General features: G+C 40.0%; 1 protein-coding gene across 4 annotated transcripts in view; it reads left to right on the forward strand.

Annotated features, from left to right (window-relative positions):
• The window catches only part of LOC148355562 (GTPase IMAP family member 8-like), a 61,709-nt gene that overhangs the window by 23,673 nt on the left and 22,931 nt on the right, over nucleotides 1–15,105 (forward strand). Inside the window, exons 1-5 of one of the 4 annotated variants that reach the window (XR_015852319.1) lie at nucleotides 140–4,161; nucleotides 5,009–5,175; nucleotides 7,190–7,295; nucleotides 7,945–8,035; nucleotides 14,673–15,079. The exons of 2 other annotated variants lie outside the window; for them this stretch is intronic. The gene's annotated coding sequence lies outside the window, so the exon portion shown is untranslated. Of the gene's footprint in view, nucleotides 1–139; nucleotides 4,162–4,346; nucleotides 4,719–5,008; nucleotides 5,176–7,189; nucleotides 7,296–7,944; nucleotides 8,036–14,672; nucleotides 15,080–15,105 lie in introns of those variants that run through there. One more of the 4 variants, XR_015852320.1, reaches the window with a different exon arrangement.

Raw genomic sequence — 15,105 nt, forward strand, 5'->3', positions numbered from 1 at the left:
TGTTGACCATATATTTGCAAATATATATATATATATATATATATATATATATATATATAAAACGTGTATATATATGTTGTGTGTGTGTGTGTGTGCATATGTGTTTGTATATGTATATATCTATGAATATGTTCGCTTTACTTTATTTTGGAAAAATATTTTTTCTCAATATTGTGACGTGTAAGAGCCAACTAGTTGGTAACTAAAATATAATCCGTTTCTTACAATGATAATTTGAACTACTGATTTGTTTTAAAATTTGGGCATTGACATTAAAACGCATACAATTTATTTGATGAATCCACAAAATAACAAATGTTTTTGAATTTAAAATTATTTTTGGATGCTCTAAACAGTTTAAAGATACAAAGTTAGGGTAAGTCTTAGCACAAATAAACACAGCAACAAATTGAAAGCTACAGTACTGATAGGATTTATTTTTATATTTTTGAAACTGATAATTGAACCACACCTACGCTGCAATAAGGTGTTCTAACTGAGCTTCAAACGGGAAGTTATATTCCCTGTAGCTGTGCCTTACCTTCCCAAGTGCAAAATGTACCCATGTTAGTGAGAGATTGTGGACACAACGACACAGTTCCCTTTTGGTTAGCACAATTTCTTGTATTGCCATAACCTCGCTCTTTCAATTTGGATGTGTTTTTTTTATTCTGGTTCTGTTCCTCATTTAGAAAGAAACATTTTAGGTTCATAACAATTTTTATCTGTTTTTATGTGTTTCCCGTGAGCATTTTTTCAGTGTTTTGATGACAAATGACACTGAAGAAGCCTTTTTAGATGCAATTCAGTGAAAATGTGTTTCCCCCTTTCTTGATTTCTGTGTTTTATCACTCACAAAGGTTTCAGATCTTCGAACCAATTTGAAAATAACACATAAACAACCCCAGCAAATATGAAGTGCAGTTTTGAAATCTTCATTCCATTTATTAAGGCACCCCAAAAATCAAAAGCTATCTAGCTTTTTGTGAAAAAGTAATTGCCCCCTGAACCTTATAGCAAGTTGGGCTACATTTGGCAGTGATAGCAGAGATCAAATGTTAACAAGTTTTTCCACTACGCTGTTTGGGAATTTTGGACCACTTTTCTTTGCGAAATTGTTTCAAATCTGCCATATTGGAGGTTTCTAGCATGGACATCCCGTTTAAAGTCACACCACAGCATCTCCAGAACCTTCATTCTGTTTTATTTTTGGAGCCATTCAGAGTTTGACTTGCTCGTGTGTTTCAGATCAATTTCCCGCTGCATGATCCACACTTGAGGTTGAGGGTACAAACTAATGGCCAAAACGTTCTTCTTCAGCATCTTCTGGTAAACACTAGAATTCATTATTCTGTCGAGCACAGGAAAGTGTCGTGGTCCTGAGGCAGCAAAGCAGACATCGACCACTACACTGCCACCACCGTGCTTTACTGTTGGCATCATGTTCTTTTTGTCAAATGCTGTGCGAATTTTTTCACCAGACGTGCGGCACACCTGCCCAAAAAGTTACATTTTTGATTCATCAGACCACAGAATGTTTCTCCAAGTCTTGAGGATAATCAAGATGCTTTTTGGCAAATACAAGACGATTATTTATGTATTTTTGTGACAGCAGTGGTTTCGAACTCTCCAGTGTCTTTCTCATATAGGCGACTCATGAACACTTAACTGAGGCAAGCGAGACCTGCATGTCGTTGGATGTTTTTCGAGGTTCTCTTGTTAGCTCCTGGATCAGCCGTGGTATCACTCGTGGAGTAGTCTTAGTTGGTTCATTACTCCTGGGAAGGTTTGCCACGTTTCCCAGTTTTCTCCATTTGTAGATAATGGCTCTGACAGTGGTTCACTACAGCCTTACAACCTTGAAAATGGCTTTGTGAAGTTTTCCGGACTGATAAATTTCAATCATTTTTTTCTAATTTCCTCTGGATCTCATGTTCCTGAGATTTAGTATCCTAATTCACTTTCAGATTCAATTTAAGTAATTTTTTTGATTCAACACACGTGATGGGAATACATTCTGGTCGTTGCCTGTGGAATTGAACTCGGCCTTCCCAAAACTGTTGGTAGTTACAGTTACCTTGTGATGTGACAAGGGGGACAATTACTATTTAACCTAGGACCAGATAGGTTTTGATTTAATAAATTGAGTCAACATTTCAAAATGTAATTTTGTATTCCCTAAGGTTGTCTATGTGATGTTAATATTTGTTTGATCATCTGAAACCTAAAAAACACAGATATCAGGAAGGGGGGGCCAATACTGTACTTTTTCATGGCATTGTGGTTATATTGAGTGGGCATATCCACGAGCTGAAGCTGATGTTCTGAATAAAAAACATTGCAATAATGCTAATTACCTCCAGACAGTCTAACAAAACCGTTAGACATGATGATCTGGCTGCTCTTAAACCCACCAGGTCCTGTTATAGTCTGGTTTTATTGTACATTATTGAGCCCAAAAGCATAATCGTATTTACACACCAGAGCAATGCCAGTTATGTTCAGCCAATTGCCCATCTGCTAACAAAATTGACCTCGCAACAACCTTTTCAGGCTACGCTGTTGCCGCCAAAGAGTTATTTATTTATATTATTTTGTAAGCCCCTATTTGTATTGTTGCCCAGAATAATAAACATAAAGTCACATTAAAGTGAAAAAGTAGACCTAAATCCATAATCCATTCATGGAAAGGCATTCTCTCCTCTGTGGGGCGGTGTTGTGTTTACACGTTATCACTGTTCTCAAAGGAACGTCAACAGCATTTAATCCGCGCGCACAGTTGGCGGTGACTCAGTAAACGTTAGAATCAGGCCCTAACCTGCCAGGCTCATGGCTGCAAAGCAATTGTGAGCATCAAACGCCGTCATATATATATATATATATATATATATATATATATATATATATAATATGAGAGAGAGAAATCATTTAAACTTTGTTGAACCACGCAGAACGACTTGCTTTCTGCGGAATTAGAAGCCAGACATGAACAAATGGTCAATAAGTATTTTATACCCATTTCCTAAACATCGTCTGTGTTTGTGTCTTTTAATGCAGGATGTTGGTTTATTTATAAATCTTCCCAAAGATGTGATTCGCTTGAGAGAGGACATCAAACAAACGGATTGTGTTCAACTAAAAAGTCCGAGATAACTTTTGGTGTTGATATAGTCTTGTTTTAATAAAGATCAGGAAAACATTTACTACGTTTACATGGGGACGGTAATACAATAGTAATATTTAGGGTGCATATGGGTGCTTGAAATCATTACATTTTAATGTTGCTTTTTTTAGGATTGGAAAATGCTAGAATTCTGGGTGAAGTGCTTTTAAACATGTGAAGTTGTTGGCATGTTTCTTAACAAGTCTGCTTAAAATTGGCTCGCTGGCCGCTTGGCTTTGCCATTGCATTTCTTTTTTTCCCCAGTGATTAATGCCTGCTGGCATAAGTTTGTAAGGCAACACTTCCGGACTCAGGCAAAGTTAAGGGGAATCCATAGTGTTTCTTTGCTACTTTTATTTCAAACTACACTCATAACCTAGCAACCATCACTCATCTAAATTACTCGTAACACAGTTCAGGGATTCGTCCAGAGAAACACATCACTAGTCATTATATTTTGACTGTTTTCTTTTGGCGAGCTGGATGAAAAAGACTGACGGGCCTCATGTGGCCCGCAAGCCATATTTAGCCGAGATCAGAATGCACGTTAACATGGCTTTCCATAATCTGAATACTGGCAAGATTCCGTTTCAATCAGGTAAATGCTTGCATCTAAACATACCACCCAATTTTGATCATTTAAAAAAAATCCACAAAGACTAAGCGACTAAGCAAGACACATTCGTCCCCACTTTCAACCTTTTAGTGTGATAACTTGTCTTCATCGGATCGCTTGAGTGCCCGCACCTTAAATTTTTGGTTTCACAAAACAAACGCGCATCATTAGTTCACTGTGGCACTGTGTCCTACATGCTTCATTTCCTCCATTATTCTTAGCGGCGATTAACGAACTCTGAAGGTTAGAAGGTATTTAGTGTACGTACAGTATATCTTTGTTTTTCTGTTTGGACAGGCCTCCTGTGCAAAGACTTTGGCGATAACAGGTCAACACAACATTGTTGAATTCACATTTTTGGAATCTTGTAAAGAAGCTGCCGGTAATGTATATTGTACAACCGTGTCGCAATTATTATTTTGACTTGGTACACATTTTCTAAATTATGGTTTAAAACATAGAAAAGTTCCATTTGATCTGTCATTTTTTCTAGAAACAAACAACAACTATTTCAGTTTGATTTGGTTTGCCCACTAAGGAATACATTCATTTTCTTCTCTTCAGCTTTCTTGCAGGCGAGTTCAACTTTTTTGCCACATTTCCTCTATTTTGAAAAGCTTAAAGAAAGCTCAAAGCACACTGCTGTCACCACCTTGCTTCACCATGGGATATAATGTGCAATGGTTTTGTTTAGATTTTTGATTTATCAGATTACTGGATTACTTTCAATTACTTTTGGATTACTCCAATACCAAACATGCTCATAAAAGACAAAAGAAACTAAATATGAATCAAATTACTCAATTTTGTGCAGGCTTGGGGAGTAACGGAAAAAATGATGTTGGCAAGCTGTTTGGATTTATTTTCATTTGGTTTCTGTCGCATTTGATGTTCGTTTTGCCGGAGATCAAAGCCAGGAGAGAAAGCTTACCACGTGATGTGAGTCATCATTTTATTCATATTGAGTTTCTTTTGTCTTTTGTTAGCATATTTGGTATTGGAGTAATCCAAAAGTCATTGAAAGTAATCCAGTTCAAGTAACCCTACCCAACCCTGCTTACAAATATCGTATTCCACATTTTAACGTGAAAACATAAAGTTCCGTATCCCGGAGGTCTACTGTATAACCGCTATTAGTAGCGAATAGAAAATGCATTTCTTGTCTTTTCACATTCAAATCCAGTTCTTTGTGACACACGTGTACAAATAAACCAACTGCTCTCCCTTAGTGATGTTTATGGAGGACGATCGACAAGCCCTGCTGCTGAATTTTCGCATCCCACAATCCTTTGCGCGACGCAAGCCGGTGCTGCTCTTGATCCTGCAGAGTCCCGTCAAAGAAAACGACTGGGACCGGTTCACCTTCACTAGTCCATCTCTGCAGCCCAGGACCCAGGTCGACTCTGTTGCAATTTGATGTCCTTTTTGTTATAAAACACTTAGCAAAAAAGTGTGGAATCACCAGTCATGGGCAGCCCCTTACTCTGACGTTCCTTGTTGTGGAAAAAACTCACAAGCATGAAACAATTATAGGGTCATTCCGAAGTGCGACATCCTCAGAAACTGTAAAATAAATCGAGAAAAAACATTGCAATCAATGTTTCCTCTAAGCTGCCCGAGTCAAGTCAAGTCATTTTTATTTGTATAGCCCTTAATCACAAAGGGCTTCACAGGTTATTACACAGACTATTTTTTTCAGACTATTATGACACCATCCCCTGATCTGGAACCAACATGAGGGCAAGGAAAAACTCAAAAAACCTCAACATGAGGAAAATGATTCACGCGTTTGTTACTTCCAGTCTCGATTACTGCACTACTCTCCGGTCTCCCGAAGTCCAAAATCAAGAGTCTTCAGCTAGTAGAACATGCTGCAGCGAGGCTTTTAACTAAGACAAAGTTTGATCACATGACTCCGATTTTAGCTAACCTGCATTGGCTCCCTGTTAACTTAAGATGTGACTTTAAGGTTCTGTTGGTAGTATACAAAATCATACATGGACTTGCTCCCTCATATCTTTCAAATTTAATTTCCCCCTATGTTCCGGTCCGGAGTCTTCGCTCTGAAAATGCTGGTCTACTAGTGATCCCAAGAGCCAAGAAGAGATCTGCAGTTTGTAGCGCGTTCTCCATTCGATCTGCAACCTCAGTGGAAATGTTTAAATCTAAGCTTAGAACACACTTCTGTTCTACAGCATATGAATAACCTGTATTTTATGTTGACAATATCTGTGTATTATTTGCCCTCATGCAGGTTTTAGATCAGGGGATGGTGTCATAATAGTCTGCAGTTTGCAATAGTCTTTGATCTGTGCATCCCTTTGAGACTCTTAGTGATTAAGGGCTATAGAAAAATAAACATGACTTGTATTTAGTGGCACCACCTTTGGCTTTTAGGACAGCTTGTAGTATTCTTTATCAATCTGGTGCCAACTCTCTTTGATTGCAGTTGCCAGATAGTCTTTGCAGTCCGGAGCTTTACTGTGGACAATTGTTTTCAATTTCCACCACAGGTTTTCAATTGGGTTGAGATCTGGGCTATTTCCAGACCATGACATTGACTGGATGGGTCTTTCTCCAAGGAATGCTTTCACAGTTTTTGTTCTGTGGCATGATGCATTGCCATCTTGGAAAATGAGACATTTTATTTCAATTGACGGAATAAAAAAGCGGTCCAAAATGTCAATCTAAACCTGCGTCGTCAAATAGGCAGTCCTCTTTGTGAATTTCACCGGAACGGCACCAAACAAAATTTCCAGCAATAACACCTTGCCCAATGCAGATTTGTGACTCATCACTGAAGATGACGTTCATCCACAGTCCACAATTGCCTCTCCTTAGCCCATTGCAGTTTTGTTCTTTTGTGTTTAAATGTCAACAATGGTTTCCTTTTCACCTTCCTATACGAAAATCCCATTTCCTTTAGACGATTTTGCGCAGCTCTGTCACATACATTGACTCCAACTTTTTCCCATTTCCTCTTTATTTGTCCTGTTGTGCATTGTCTGTTTTCAAGACGTATGGCCTTTAGTTGTTTGTCCTGATGCCGACATGTCCTCCTTGGCTTACCAGTACTTGGTCCAAATCTTCGACTGTGAACAGCCCACGTCTTTGGCAACCATACGAGTAGAGTCTTTGGTCTCAAGAGACATCTCTCTTGTCGGAGCCGTGATTCTTGCCAATCCACTTAGTCCAGGAGCCCTCCAAAGTGGGATAACTGCACTGTTTTTAGCTACTGTCTAACTGGCAGACTTAATCTAAGCTAGGAAGGAAAGGATATCGACTGGGTGTGTCCTTATTTTCTACTCAAAATGCACTGATTTTTTTCTCAAGAATAAAATGTCTGGTGATTCCATACTTTTTCTCGGGGTTGCATGTTGAGTTTGGTTTTTATATTGTTTTTTGTGCAGACTGTGTGCATGTCAGAAGGAACGCAATATATTCTACTGACGGCAGAATCGTCCACGGAAGACCAAAAATGGACACTTGTCATCGACTCCAAATCTCCTACTATGAGTATATCTTATCCTTCTTCTTTTTGGGTTATTTTATTAACACTATTAAGTTTATATTGGTATAAAAAGTCTGTTTTTTGGGGTTTTTTTTTTCCTTGAAAAATCCTATTTCAATTAGATAAAAGCAACTGTAACAGGTTTTTAGTTATTATTAATAATTTTATTTGAAAATTTTACAAATGTAGTATAAGGCAGCACGGCGGAGCAGTGGTTAGCGCGTGTGCGGCACAGTTCTAATGTCTTGGGAACCTCCTGTGTGGGTTCAAATCCAGCTCCAGCCTACCTGTGCGGAGTATAGTGCGGAAAATACAGTACATGCAATAAATGTTATAAGTAGATTTATAATAAACTTAATTTTAAAGTGTTGTTCTGTTATATATTCTGATGATCAATCCTTAATACTTTACAACAATGTTTTTTTTTTGCGATGAGTCGTCCTATTGTCTTTCAAGTTGTGAAAAATGGGGCAAGCAACTTTATGGCTGGGCAGGCAACTTTTCAGAGTGTCCACTAACTTCTTGTCACGAGTTTCAGACACTGATAATAATAATGGGTATAGTTTACGTTTATTACTTTCCTTATCATAAATACTATTACAGTATTACAGTACTTTTTCTGTGCACATTCTCATCCAATTGTACTTCTTCCAGAGATCAAGATAAAAGAACTCCTTCTGGGTGGAAGTGCAAGAAGTAGCAGCGTGACGCCGGTTCTTCTTCTCACCCGGGAAGACGACATCAGGTTAGCCCGCATCCTTTTTTGTGCTCTCAATGTTTTTCTATACAACTGGTAGCAGTTAGGAACACTAAAGATTGAATCATATAGTGGTAGCCAATGTTCCCTGTCATTTTCCTTACGGGTCTGAGCGTTCACACAAAGTCGGTGAGCAACGCTTGAAACAACAGTGAGCAACAGCAATCCCAAGTGCGGCAACTAATCCATTATCAAACATGTCCAAAACTTGACATCACGTTGCATTTTGCTGCGTTTCCAGCAATGCAAAATTATTTTTCTCTTTTGAATGAATGGACTCATGTACTATTGCAAAGGTTGTTCGGCCTACAAACCTCTTGCACAAGATATCCATTTCTTTTTATTTCCTGATATATTTTGTCGCATGATATTAACATTTTTGAGGGCTTATTTTGTCGGTTGCAAGATACAGAACTGTACTTAATCACATTTTTGAGTGGAAGTACAATGTTGGCAACAAGATTCACTTGATAGAATTGGCAATGATTTGAATGCAACACAAACTTTTTCGTCTTTTTTCCCGTGGTTCTTTTTTCTACTTTTTTTTCAATTCCTTTAAAAAAAAATCTCATTGTGTTTATTTTTTTCCGAGCTTTTACTTTTTTCTTTTTGTTCTCTATTTACTTTTTCGTACATTTATTTCTTTTCTTTTTTTTCTGGCTTTTTTCTGAATTTGTCCTTCTTTTTTTCTCTTCCTTTTGTTTTTTTTTCTCAGCTTTTCACTATTTTTCATTTTGGTAATTCTTTCTTTTTTGTTTTATTCCCCCCTTCCTTTAAGTCATGTTGTGCATAATTTTACATAATATTTGGTCATGTTGGGATGAAATAAGCAAAAACAACCTGAAGAGCCGTTTAGGACCCGAAAGAGCCGGTTCCTTTTAGTGAGCCGAGCCGAAGAAGCCGGTTCTCGACAAATTCTACTAACTTTACTCAACTTCGTTCTACTTCGACTCGACTTCAAAATACCGCATTTAGGACACAGCGTCAGGGGAACCCGTATATTTTTACCTTCAGGCACTGTAACTTTGACTTAAGTCGCTTCTTAATTGGTAATTTTGAGCCCTGATTTTTGAGCGCTGGCTCGATTTTCTTGTGCGCTGAGAATGTGCGAGCAGTGCGCAATTGCGCACGCCCGCAGCTTAGAGGGAACACTGGGGGTAGCTCTTCTTACAAGCCTAATCCAGTCCAGTATCATGCTCACCGCTCCCATTGCTCCTGTTCGAGCAAATGTTCCAATATGAAATAATAGCTAATTGGTCCGCAGGGATGTGATTTTTCCGCTAATTCGCGGAATTCCGCTTTTTTTATCTCCAAAAATAAAATTTTAAAATTTCCGGTGTTTTAATTGGTAAAAAAAAAACGATTTCGTCTCGACAGCATGCCATTTGAGTGTTTCCGTAACTGAAATGAAACGTACTTGCGATTGGTTGAAGTCTCGTGTTGACCAATAAACGCGCTTGTTATAGGAGTGTGCCATTGTTCATTTCTCACACGTTTTTGCCGGGTGTTTAAAGAAAGATGTCCGTGATCGAACGCAAAGATGCTCCGCGAGCTAAAGAAATTGATAAGATTGTAAAAAACAAGTTTCGATGGGACTGGTTGGAGAAGGAATTATCTACGAATGTTGGAAAGAAGACTGTGACGAATTTGTTCAATGACTTTATTCGGAAGATCGATCGTGCCGGGAAAGCACTTTGCATTTGGTGTCATGATACCATCGACTATGGTGGGAGAGGTTTCAAAGCTCTTGAAAGTCACGCAAAGAGCAAAAAACACGTGAAAGAACTCCAGTCAAGAACGACAAATTATTCCATCGCTGGAAGTTTCGGTGCCCAAACGAAAACTCCAAAACTTTACGGCCTCCATCCCTTATTGACATCACAATCGGAAGCGGTAATAAAGAGACGTGATCCACCCCAACAACCTGTACCAGTTGCTGATAGAGTCGTGAATTTTGAGGTAGGTGGTAAACTTTTCAAATTTATTTGACAGTTTTCCCATTTTTTTCGAAAATATTATAACGTAATAAAAATGGCCATAAATATTTAACAATTACAATAATAGATTTTCATGTGTACATTACACCAACACTTTACTGTAGGGCCTATACTTATTGTACTTTTTACTGCCCTGGTCCTACCTGGTTTCCCCCCCCCCCCCCAGCTAGCAATCACCCCCCCCCCCCCCCCGCTAATTTTCAGATAATTTCACTTTGGTCAAATCACATCCCTGGGTCCGCTTACGTCCTCCCAAAAGCATCCAAGTGAACCCTAAAGGGCTTTAAAACGTATTTTCCTGATCACTAAGAACACATGCAAATAGTGATTTAGCATAAAGAATACAGTAATAAAAGAAATAAAATTATCGAGATCAAATTTCCCCTGCCACTGCCCGGAGATGGCTGGGATGGGCTCCAGCCCCCCCGCGACCCTAATAAGGATAAGCGGTACAGCTGATGAGATGAGAAAATGTGAGTTTATTATGAGCACTGTATTAAATGTGTGCGCGTTCTGCAGAGTAAGGGGTGGGGGTTGCAAGGAGGAGTCCCGGAGATCGCATACCTCTCTGGGGTCGAAGAAGCAGACCACTTACATGTGGGAGAGCTATAAATTGGCTAACGGTAGAAAAATCATCAGGCAAAGACTTGTTAAGTTTTTAACCAGCTGCAGCGGGGGGAGTGCGGTGAGGAGCGGACAATTTGCTCGCTTTCGGCTCACCAGTCACACTCACACTGGGTCACCCCCCGTCTGCCTCTGTGTTTTATTGAAACCACAAGACAGGAAAAGTACTGGTATGTTTAAACAAAGATAAAATACCGCCCCCATGGAAAAGTACCGACACCTTTAAACAAAGACAGCAAGACTAAGAAACGGCCAAAAGGAACATCAACTGATTAGAAATACACACCTTGAGTCAATACGTTTAAGCCTACTTTACAACCTCTCAACTTATGTTTTCCACGTGTTTATACATATATTTCTTTTCATTATTTTAATTTGTGGATGCTGTATATCAAAAAATATGTAATTTTTTAAGAACAATCCCGTTTTGCCCATTTCCCCGTCTCGGTCACTAGTAGCAGACGACAAGGTCATAGAAGATTGCTAATATTGTCGCGGTATTCTACAGTGTGTCTTGCTGTGAGTAAATAGGTGCTGAGTTGTGCTTACAAGGTTTATATGGCTTAATAAGGAGGATTTCGCAATCATTAACAAGGGAAGCAAAGCGCTTACTGTACACTTAGTTACTGTAACTTAAGATGAAAGTATAAGATAAAAATTTGACAGCACTTTTTCCCCCTGTAGTAGTTTGCATGTGCAAACTGGACAAGCAGATGCTGGCGGTTAGCCACGACGAGCGGCCTGTCGTGGTAGCATCTGGCACTGTTCGTGAACTGGATTTTCCTTTGTGGATTTATGGATTTTTTTTACTGATGTTCAACTGATGAAACTTACACAGAACAAAAAAAACAAGGATAAGAAGATAAAAGAAAGAAAGATGGAAGTTTGGATCTGGGATGGCAACACTAGGATAGGAAAACGTTGGCTTAAATTGTATTTTATATAAGATTTGAGGCAATTAGACATGATTGTAATTTAATAGGATTTCCCCCTATAGTCACGATTTATACCTGACACCATGAGATGGACTTGGGTCTTGGTTCTATGCTGGTGGCGTGCAGTTCTGATGTCCTCGGTGGTAGGGAGGCAGTTCTCGAGTCTGTGGGCCCAGTCTTGCTCAGGATCACTGCACGGCGTCGAAGCTGGGGTTCTTTACTGGATCCAACCGACTTGGTCGTGGGCTCTCTCAGGCTTGGATGCCGGCTAAGCAAGGTTCTTTGATTGTTAGCTTTGTTGGTACTATTCCGAATTCTCTTTTTCTTGTAAGCCAGAACTCTTGGAAGCCGGGTCCCTCTTGGCTCTTTGCTGGCTTAGGAGAACTCTTTGGTTTCTTTGCATGTTAAGATGGGCCTCTTGCAACCCAGACCTCCTGTCCGCTCGCTGGCTTACTTCAAAACTGAAATTTAGGTGCTAAGACCGCTCTGCTCTGGCCTCCTCGGGGTGAAGTGGGGGATCACCGCTCTGGCTGGTCCCTGGGGGAAGTTGTCAAGGCAACCTTTGCTCCACACATGCGAGATAACGCCAAACCTCACGCCAGTTGCTACATGAGCTTGTCAGTCACAGTGAATAATTATTGTTAATGAATTAAAGCGTAGCGTTCAATTGCCTGTTCTGGCATTATTTCATCATTTTGTTAACATTGCAAGACGGAATTCTTACCCAACGTTGAATTTCCTACTAGCAACAAGATTTTAAAAAACTTTTAGTGTTTAGAGGGGCTCAAATTAAGTAGTACCTCTGTATAAGTTTTTTGAGCAAGCAAAATAATAGGCCGACATAAAAATTCTCATTTCACACTGTAAAGTGAAAACATTTTAAGGCGGGGATGCCGTATCCTGGGGGCAATGTTCCCTCTAAGCTGCGAGCGTGCGCAGTCGTGCAATGCCCGCACATTCTCAGCGCACAACAAAATCTATCCAGTGCAATGTTCCCTCGAAGCTGCGTGTGTGAGTTTTTAGAGTTTTTCGAGAACCGGCTTCTTCAACTCGGCTCACTGAAAGGAACCGGCTCTTTCGGGTCCTAAACGGCTCTTCAGGTGTTTTTTGCTTCTTTCATCCCTATATGACCAAATATGTAAAATTATGCACACAATGACTTGAAGGAAGGAAGTTTAGAACAAAAAAGAAAAATGAAAAAGTGGTGAAAAGCTGAGGAAAAAAAGAAACAAAAGGAAGAGAAAAAAGAAGGAAATTTTCAGGAAAAAAAGGAAAAGAAAGAAACAAAGGAAAAAAGAAAATAGTGAACAAAAAGAAAAAAGTAACAGCTAGGAAAAAAATAAACAAAATTAGATTTTTTTAAAGGATTAAAAAAATCAGGGCAAAAGAAGAAAAAGTTTGTGTTGCATCCAAATAATTTCCAATTACCGTATTTTCCGCACTATAGGGCGCACCGGGTTATAGGGCGCACCCCCAAAAAATAGTTTTTGGTCCTATATATTCCATAGATAAGGCGCACCGGATTATAAGGCGCTACAATGGGAACGTGGACAAAACAGTCAGATCGTGCAAACTTATTACCCCCTTAACATTCCGAAAGCTTGCAAAGAAGCAAATACGTGTCGAGAACACGTGCGGATGCGGTGTCCGTACGATGTCACTCAAATGCATCGTTCCATCATTCGGAAGGTTAAAGTCTTGGGATTCAAGAAATGCCAAACATTTCTATGTTTCTATTTTCTTTTTCGCTCACAACTTTACTGTGCATATGACAATAAACACTTGGAATTCAGTTTAATTCACTCAACTCATCACAGCAACATCAAGATCGTTCTAAAACAAGATACCGGGAAAATATAAAGCCGCATAGCTCACCTAAGTTCTCACGTTCAATGATGATACGCAATCATGGTCTTCTTACAACCGTGAGTGTAGTAAATCCAGGAGAGTAGAATATTTACAAATACAGACTAATGAAACATGTTTCTTTATGGCGTACTTCAGCAAGCTTGCTACGCCATTGCTAAACTCGGCTGATTGCAGGGTTTGTTTTGGCCATCTAGCCAATCCGAGGCGCCGAATAAGTTCAGCCAATAGCGATCGATTTAACGGATGATTGACACATCTTTTTCGGTCAATTGCAGGGTTTGTTTCGGCCCTCTAGCCAATCCGAGGCTCCGAATAACTTCAGCCAATAGCGATCGATTTAACGGATGATTGACACATTGGTTAGCCAATGAAACGCCGGTATATAAATCCCAGTATACACCGCGGACTTGCTACGCCATTTCTAAACTCGGCCGATTGCAGGGTTTGTTTTGGCCATCTAGCCAATCCGAGGCTCCGAATAACTTCAGCCAATAGTGATCGATTCAAATGATGATTGACACATTGGTTAGCCAATGAAACGCCGGTATATAAATCCCAGCACACACCGCGGACTACTCCACGTTCGGGGTAAAATCGAGTCGGCGGCTGTTGAGTAAGTTGCGAGACCTTGCGAATTTAATATTGAGCCACATATAAGACGCACTGTATTATAAGGCGCATGGTCAGCTTTTGAAAAAAATTAAGACTTTTAGGTGCGCCTTATAGTGCGGAAAATACGGTATACCAAGTGAATCTTGTTGCCAACATTGTACTTCCACTAAAAAAATGTGATTAAATACAATTGTGTATCGTGCAACCGACTAAATAAGCCCCCCAAAATGTTAGTATTATGCGACCAAAGATACCAGGAAAAAAAAAGAAATGAAAATCTTGTGAAAGAATTGTTGTTAAAACAAATGACGTTTGTAGGCCGTAGAACCTTTGCAATAATACATGAGTCGATTCATTCAAAAGTGAAAATTTGTTTTGCATTGCCGGAAACTCAGCAAAATGTAACGTGATGTCAAGTTTTGGACATGTTTGATAATTAATTATCTTGCCACACTTGGGACTATGGTTGCTCACTGTTGTTTCAAGCGTTGCTCACCAACTTTGTGTAAACGCTCAGACCCGTAAAAAATCAGAGGGAACATTGCCTGGGGGTTTATCGTAATTCTGAATTCTTTGATCTCTCAAAAGCGACGTTTCCAGTTCCTCCCGACCTCTCCATTTCCTGTGCGATCTGTGCCGCTTCCTGAGAGACATCCTCCCCGGCCACCGTCCGGACGTCCCCCGGGTGAGACTGGACTCCCTTCAGGCTCAGCCCCCGGTCGCTTTGGGCCCTTCCTCCAGCGAATCGTTGCTGGCGGAACTCATCAACTCGTCGGCCCCCACATTCTTCTCCTTCACCGGCTCTTCGGATCGGGTCCACCGAGGGGAGCTGGCCATGTCTCCTGGCCTGATAGCTGCGCTCAAGCAGGGCTTGGAGCAGAACCTGGAGCAGATTACAGAAGTTCTACGGAACAAGGAGGACGGGCAGAAGAGCATCAAGAGGCTGGGCAGACTCTGCCAACTCTGCAATTTATCTACAGAGGATGTGGCTTCAGGTAATACCACAATTTTTAGAAAAATA

The sequence above is a fragment of the Urocampus carinirostris genome, chromosome 12, assembly GCF_059441175.1.
Source record: "Urocampus carinirostris isolate Australia breed hairy pipefish chromosome 12, RoL_Ucar_1.0, whole genome shotgun sequence".
NCBI lineage: Eukaryota > Metazoa > Chordata > Actinopteri > Syngnathiformes > Syngnathidae > Urocampus > Urocampus carinirostris.